Below are 7,637 nucleotides of genomic sequence, written 5' to 3'. Positions count from 1 at the left end.
CCTGGCTGCTCAAGGGGGGCTCCTAAGTTTTAGGTTTATATTCATCATATTCACCTAGGAGGTTTTGGCCACCACACAGCTGGAGAAATCCGAGATCAGGTTTGAAACAGAAGGCTTGATACCAGTGGTACCTCATTATCCCACCCCTTTCCTCTATCCCATTGTTAAGGAACTGCCCAGGGGTGCACACATCCTTCTCTCCTGCAGGGAACCAGGCTTGGACATCACAGGACAAAAAAAACTTGTCTCTTGTCACTGAGCCGGAGAGCAGTGCTGCACAGAGGGGAATGTTCCTTCTGCAGCGCCATGGCTGATAGTCAAACTCACTGCTGCAGCTCACCAGGAAAATCTCATATTTGGAGCAGAGGATAAAAATGTCAAAGGATGTATTCTGTGTGGCATTGCAGGAGGTGGCTGGGGTAACAGAAACTGCCCAGACATGGAGGATGCTCTTCCTCCAGCTCTCTAGCCAGGGATGCTACTAGCTCTTGCCCAAACACCATGGGTTTCATAATGTGTCTGAGAAGAGCAACAAGTATCCCTCAGGACAGTCTACCGAGTCATTCCTGGTCTGTCTCTCCATGGAGATCTCATCCTCGGACAGAGCAGCCAAGGGGTGCAAAGACCAGGGCAGCATCCTGGGGATGGGTGCTCCCAGAGCAGATTCCATTGCATTCCCACCTTGGCCATGACTTTAGTCTTGACCTGGAGGGCTCAAACAGCAGAAGCAAATTCATTCTCTGTGCTCAGCCTGAGGGACAGAGTACACTACAGAATGGTCACTCAAAGCCACTCGGGGGGCTGCGGGGGACACCTGCACATGCCACAGGCGTCCAGCAATGCCGAGCATCCCACTGGGCTCCCCCAGACAAGCGGGAAGCACAGCAGGAGACATGAACACACACACTGCCATCTCCTCTGTGAACATGTTTTACAAGCGTGGCAGATGAAATGAAAGAGCAGGAGAGCTGTAAACAAGCTAATTTGAGTGTCTCCCTGGGGCTTTGTCAAATTCACTTCAGCTCCAGTCAACACCTCTCACATCAGCCAGAGCCCGGCCAAGCTGCCCTGAGGGACCCGTGTGCTAATGGCTTTCAGGCTCTCCAGCAAGGCATGGAGGAAGGGCACAGGGAAGGCTCTCCCTCCTTCCCACCCTTGTTCCTCATGAAGTCCTCTCAGCCAGCTCCTGGCTCTGCTCTCAAACATGCATTCCACTGCATGATGCTGATTTCTAGGCTACCCAGCATGCATTTCTAAGGAATGGTTCTCACCACAGTGGAAAAATATTCTTTCACCCCAAAACTAAAGTTAGATAAGGGCCAAAAGCAAACAAAGGAGCATGAAGAGCACCTGTCAAAATCAAGTGAACTTTTAATAGACTTCCAGAGATCGTTTCCTGCCCAGGTCTCTTCTCTCCTGCTCTTCTTGTTTCCCTCCCCTTTCTCTGCTCAAGCTGAAGCCTGCCTCTGAGCCAGCATCTCACCTGTTTCTAACCCAAAAGCTCCTATGCCACATTTCCCAGCAGAAGTGATGAGAAATTCAATGGAAAAAGTAAAAGATCAGGATGGAGCTGTGCCAGGACTGCAGAACACAGCTACAGCTGGGAATGGACTTCCAGTAAGTGTCCATCCTTCCTGGTGACAATCCTCAGATGTCCTAGAGATGATACACTGAATGCAGCTTGCCAAGGAGGAGGAGTCCTCACTGCAGCTCAGGAGCCCCAGCATCATGGAAGAGGCAATGGCAACCCCAAACAGCAACTGGGAAAAGTGAGAACCTGGTTTGCAAGTGCAAAGGGGCAGGAAATTAGGTAGGCAAGCATCTGATCTGTGACAAACTGGGCCACCGACACATCAGACAGGCAATGAATCAAAGAGCCAGTGATGAACCCGGCAAGCCACCGTACAGCCAGCAGCAGATGTGTTCAATTAGCCCAAGAGCCAATATCCAACCAAACACCAACCTAGCCAGCAAAAAAATAGACAATAGACCACTTGTTCCATCAAACAGCTGAGTTAATAGCAAAAACGTGCAGGGAGTGAGTGAGCAGCCAAAAACCCACGCCAGCCACTCAATAAGTCAATTAACCAAAGACCCACATAATCACCCACTTAAGTAGAGCCGAGCAAATAACTTACAATGAGTTATTTATCCATCGAATTTAGCCGCTAGTTTTGCTTGGGCCATCTCTGCGAGCACATGTCAAGTTCCTTCAATTGATTTTCAATTAATCTCATTTTGGCTTGTTTACTGTGCGCATGGCTGGCCAAAAGTTAACATTTGAACTGCACTCATTAGCTCTGATTGCCCGGGAAGATTACATGTTGCTCTCTAGTCTCAGATTAGATAAGCACAGCTTTGCCAGTGAATCTCAGTCCCCAAAACACTCGAAACAAGACTCCTGTTACGCAGCCAGGATGCAGCGATCACATTATTCAAAGAAAGAGCTCGACAAGCTGTTACTGAGCACTTATCCAGCCATCCAAGTAGTTCAACTAAATAGTCCCACGGGAAGAAGGCTAGTGATGCTGCTCAAACAGGACTGGGGAACTGGAGGGTGTGGGTTTAGTGCCCTAAGGTTGGGTCCCATTTCTGGGAATCTTTTCCACCACTGCAGGACAGTGCCTGAGGACATAGCTCCATGAGCAGGCAAGCACGGCCCAGCTCTGCAACTACAGTCCCTTGTCTGGGGGATCCTCAGAGCCTGCCTGGGGTATTGTAGTACCTTCTGCAGGGCCTCAGCTCCTGATTTATTGTCGGTTTGAGAAATGCCACCATGGTGGCAAGCTCAGAGACACAGCCAGGCCAGATCATCCTGGCAAGGGCTGGGACATGCAAGGCTCTGATGGCATCTGGATGCTCCAGGCATCATCAGAGCATTAAAATAACAGCAACACCACACAGAAAAACCCACCCACCTGGTTGTGAGCTTCTCAAATGACACTGTGTTCCCCATCCAAGACTCTGAGGAAGGGACTTCATGGTGGCATGGAGTCTAGGGCTGCAGTTCTCCTGGTCCAGAAACACCTCCTTCCTCTGCCCCACACCAGGCTCTTTCACTTGCTGCCAAGAGACCACAGGTCTCCTCATGCAGATGGTCAAATACGAGCCCAAGCAAAGCCCTTGCTCCTGTAGAGCCATGCCACAGCAGGGTTCATCCCATGCCATGGAGCCAGATACTACCAGCCATGACCATTTCTACATCAATGATGATGGGGAAGGTATCATTCCTGGCCTTCTTTATCCCAAATTTGCCATGAAAAGAAACAAGCCAGGCAGGCTGGGCTAGCTCCAAACACGGCCCCACACAGCTAAGGGAGCTTTGTATCCCCCTCCTCCCAGGGCTGCTGTGAGCGCTTTGGATTCGGCACTGGCCAGGGAAGAGGCATGTGCTGCCGGCTCGGCGCTGCCAAACCACATTGTCAACTGCTTCGCTGCTGCCCGCGAGTCTTAATCCCACGGGCAATGTATAACCAGCAGGAACTACATCATCTTTGAAGTGTGAAGTGGAATATCAGAGGAACGCTGCTATGTCCTGCCTCTCCAAGAGGCAGTTGCGGGGACTGTCGGAGATTAGGACTAATAGCCCTCAGCTCACTTCAGCAGCCAGCTGGATCGGATGGTCCTCGCATGCCCTTATGTCCTAATGAATCGCATCTGATATTTTGCCCAGCTCCGAGCACAGAGCAGCAGCACAGCTCTGACTTTGCTGTTTTCCTACTCAGAGGGCTGTGCAAAAAAATCACCCTCCCTCATTACCCTTGCAAATCTGGCCTGTGTTTTTAATCTAGACAGCATCTCCTGCAGCTCCCACTGCAGATTCGGGTTTGAGCTCGCCTTTCAAAGAGAATTGACCTCTTGAAAGCCAAGCGCGACTGCAAGCATCGAGCTTCGGCTTCGAGACCAAACAAAATCCACTGATTTCACATTATTTCCATGCAAAGCTATAAATCAGCTCAGGCTTGACTTTAGGCCAAGGTTTGACTGAAAGGTTCATGAACCTTGAGGAATCTTTTGACAAGCTCAGTCTGAGATTCAAATTTGTAATGAAACCCCAAAGCCATGAAGCTCTGCTAGTTCCACGTAATTTCAGGTTTTGTTGTGAACGTTTCATGCAGCTCTGGGGACACAGTTACACCAGCATAAACCCAGTTACTCCTTAAAAATCAATAGAGCCTGCTTGGATTTTTGCCAGCGTAAAAGCAATCAACCCAACCCAGAAAAAAGTGTTATTTTTATTCCTTGCCTTCTGTTTTGCTAGAATCTACTCAATAAAAGTTCCCAGCCTGAGTCCAGACTGTAGAAATGCAAATGCCAGTAGAGCATAAACCCCAGTGTGTGTCTGGAGGAATTCATGTAAATCAACAGGGTCAGTCCAGCTGCGTGAGGCTGCTTGTCTCATGTGCAAGTTGATCAAACCCAGTGAAAACCAACAAGGACCCAGGGATCGCCCTCCCCAGCCCCATCTGACAATGCCCCGAGGGGCTTCTGTAAGAAGAGACATTTACTGGGCTTTGCCCTAAGTGGTGACTGCTTCTGAAGGGCAGAAGTGTCCCCATGCCCCAGCAGAGTGACCCCAGGACAGAGGCTCCTGCAGCACCACAGGGGCTGGCTCCTGCTCCCCCAGGGCGGTGCTGGGCTCCCAGCAGGTCACTCAGGCTTATTCCCGCTGATTTTTCACAGAGCCTCAACACTAATAAGGCAAACTGAGTTTGTGCTCTGGAAGGAGAATGCTGTGGGTCTCAGGGGATGCTGTTCTCTACCCTGGCTCTAATTTTATAGCATATCTGCAGTGGTGGGTCAACATCAAATTGCTCCAGAGGGGAGAACTGATGAGAGGTGCTGAGCCAAAGCCCATTTAGCTCTTTTCCATCCAAGCACAGGAACGCGTTTCAGCAGGTTCAGCTGGATGGGTGCTGGGGTAAGGTAATTCTGCTCCCACAACAGAAATCCTGGGCTCTAGAACCTTGTGCACAGGCAGAGCAGAGCACAGCAGGTGGTGGGTTCCATCGCCCTGCAGGAACATCAGCCCTTTCAACAGAGCTGCTCTGGATGCATGCCGCGGCACCCATTACTGCTCCTCCCCATGCCAAGCATTTCCCTGCAGTAATTCTCTGTATTTGCTTCTTTTAAAAAAAGTTTCTTATTGCAAAGTTTTAAGACCTGGCAGGGAGCTGGAGCTGTTTATCCACCCAGGGGCTCGCAGCAGCCCCAGACATGTAATGCAAGGAATTGCTCTTGCTCGCCTGCACCCCAGCCCTCCCCAGAGCCTGGCAGGCAGCTCTCCTTTCACAGCTCATTTTAGTGCCCAGAAAGCCACCAGCTTTCCTAGACTGATCTCACCCTGCCAGATCCTCCTGCCCTCATTTTAATCCCACACCCGCTCCCAAGGGCTAAGGTGCTTTGATGCATGCTCCCTTCCATGCCTTGGGAAGGGAAGTCCTGTAAGGCAGCTGGGGCCATGGCTTTGGCAGTCAGTATCACCCTACCGGTACTGCTGAGAAGCTGGCTTGGCCCTCTGCCCGCCCTGCTAGGCTCTTCCGAGGTGTTAGGAAGGAATTCCACACTCCCTGGCAGCATCTTGCAGACCCTTCAGTGCAGATGCACTGAGATTTGAGTGTTTGTCCATGCGACAAAATCTGTTATTGATTTTGTGCTCCTTGACCTGAATAAGTAACAGTGCCAATCTCAGAGGGGTCTGAGGTGTGATCAGTGGGACTTTGGGTGCTGGCTGTGCCAGGCTGGCTCCCTCCCTCCCACATGCCCTGGGCAGGTTTGGAGCAGCGTTTTGGAAGGGCTCCCTGCAGTGACCCCTGTGCTGGGTGTGAGGCTCCTTCCCACAAACACTGGGATGTCCCATAGCCATGTTTCCTAAGATATGGCCTTTATATTCCTGAAGATGCTGCTGAGGTGAAGGGGCCAACACTGCTGACAGGCTAGTGTTCCCAGCTATCTTCACCATGCACCAAAGGCACCATGCAAGGAATCAGATCATCTCCTGAGAGCACAAGATTAAGTCTTCCATAACCTTGCAGCACCTGCCCAGCAAATCCAGCATATGCCTTAATGCATAGGCATAGCTTACTCCTCAGGTCAGTGGTATCATTCCAACACGTAATCCCAACCAGTATGGTACCTGTCTGCTGTCCACTTTGGGGCTTCCCTTTGAAAAGCAAGACCTGCTGGGCTAACAAAGACAGGATTCCAAGCCTTGGATACCAGCTTGACCTTTAAAGGAGCTTAGTCCTACATCTGAACCCATCTTCAAGTAGACAGAAACCTTAACACTGAGGGATACCACCTTATTTATCATCAATACTACTACCCATTTGTACTTACATTATAGCTTTCAGTAAAAACCACAACAGTAAAGAAAATATTAGCTCTCATCCTACCAAGAGTGAAGTCCAGCAGCAAGGTCAGTGATAAGGGAAGAAGCCACACCATTGTCAGGGAGCAGCAGGAGCAGGATTAGGGTGGAGGATAAGCCAGTAGCCAAAGGTGCTGGCAGCACAGGAGACACCCACACTGATGAGGCATAACCCTGCACGCTCTGAACACAGCAAGTAGAGCTGGGTGCTGGTGATAGGGTCCACTGAGAGCCCTAGGAAGTGATGAGCCACGTCCAAGGTCCATCTAGAGAGCCCAGCCAAGAGCAAAAAGCAGCAAGAGGACTGGAGACAACCTTCAGCACATGGTGCATCCAGAAAACAGTGAGAAGCACACCTTCAGCCAAAGCAAAGATGGAGTGTCCTGGGGCTGAGCTTAAATAGAGCACTGGCCATGGGCAGCGGTGTGAGTGGGGTCCCAGGTGGCGCTGGTCAGGGCAACTGATGTGCATTGAGGTGCACCTGAAGGTGCATCAGGGCACCTGGCAGATGTGGGTGCAATACTGTGGTTCTGAGGGGAGGCTAGCCCAGATATTTAGAGGTTCCAGGTACTAAAAAGTCCCTCTCCTCCTCCCTGTCAAATAGCTTAGAAAACAGTCAGAATTTCCTGCATTCTCCCACCTTCTTCTGCAGGCTGTGGACTGGTGTTGGGAAGGTGGTTCCACAGCTCTGCTGTCAGCAGGGAGCAGAGCGAGCTTCTCTCCTCGGCAGCCGTGCCGAGCATCCGTCGCTGTAGGCCAGCGTTCCCCCAGCAGTGATTCTGGCAGGGATCTGGACCAGTGATCCTCGAATTCAAGGAAGGAAGGCAGGTTGAACGCCTTGCAGCAGACACCAGGATTTGGCCTCCGAGCGCTGTGCATGAGGGGAGAGAGCCCAGTGGGGAATGCAGGGTTATTCAAATTGGATGCGAGCTACATTTTATCTTATTGGAGTGGGTTTGGAGGTGATGTAATCACTCAGTGTGCTCGTACGTTTGGGATTGGGACGAGATGCTGTTTATCATGAGCTGACAAGTCAAGGAAGGATGCGAGAAAATGATCTGGGACTTCCCATGCAGGAGTTGCTGGAGCTGCGAACCAGGGCAGACGTGACTGGAAGCCGTAAGGATTAATGGCCCCTCTGCTGCCGTACAAGGCGCGAATGAATGAAATTCTGTTCCCCTTACAAAGGAATGCCATTTATACAAGGGGAGATAGTCCAGATTTTTCTCCAGTGCGATGAAAGCAGAATTTGGCCCTTGATCTTGCA

This window comes from Tauraco erythrolophus, chromosome 18 (genome assembly GCF_009769465.1).
Source record: "Tauraco erythrolophus isolate bTauEry1 chromosome 18, bTauEry1.pri, whole genome shotgun sequence".
NCBI lineage: Eukaryota > Metazoa > Chordata > Aves > Musophagiformes > Musophagidae > Tauraco > Tauraco erythrolophus.
This window is presented reverse-complemented; position numbering follows the sequence as displayed.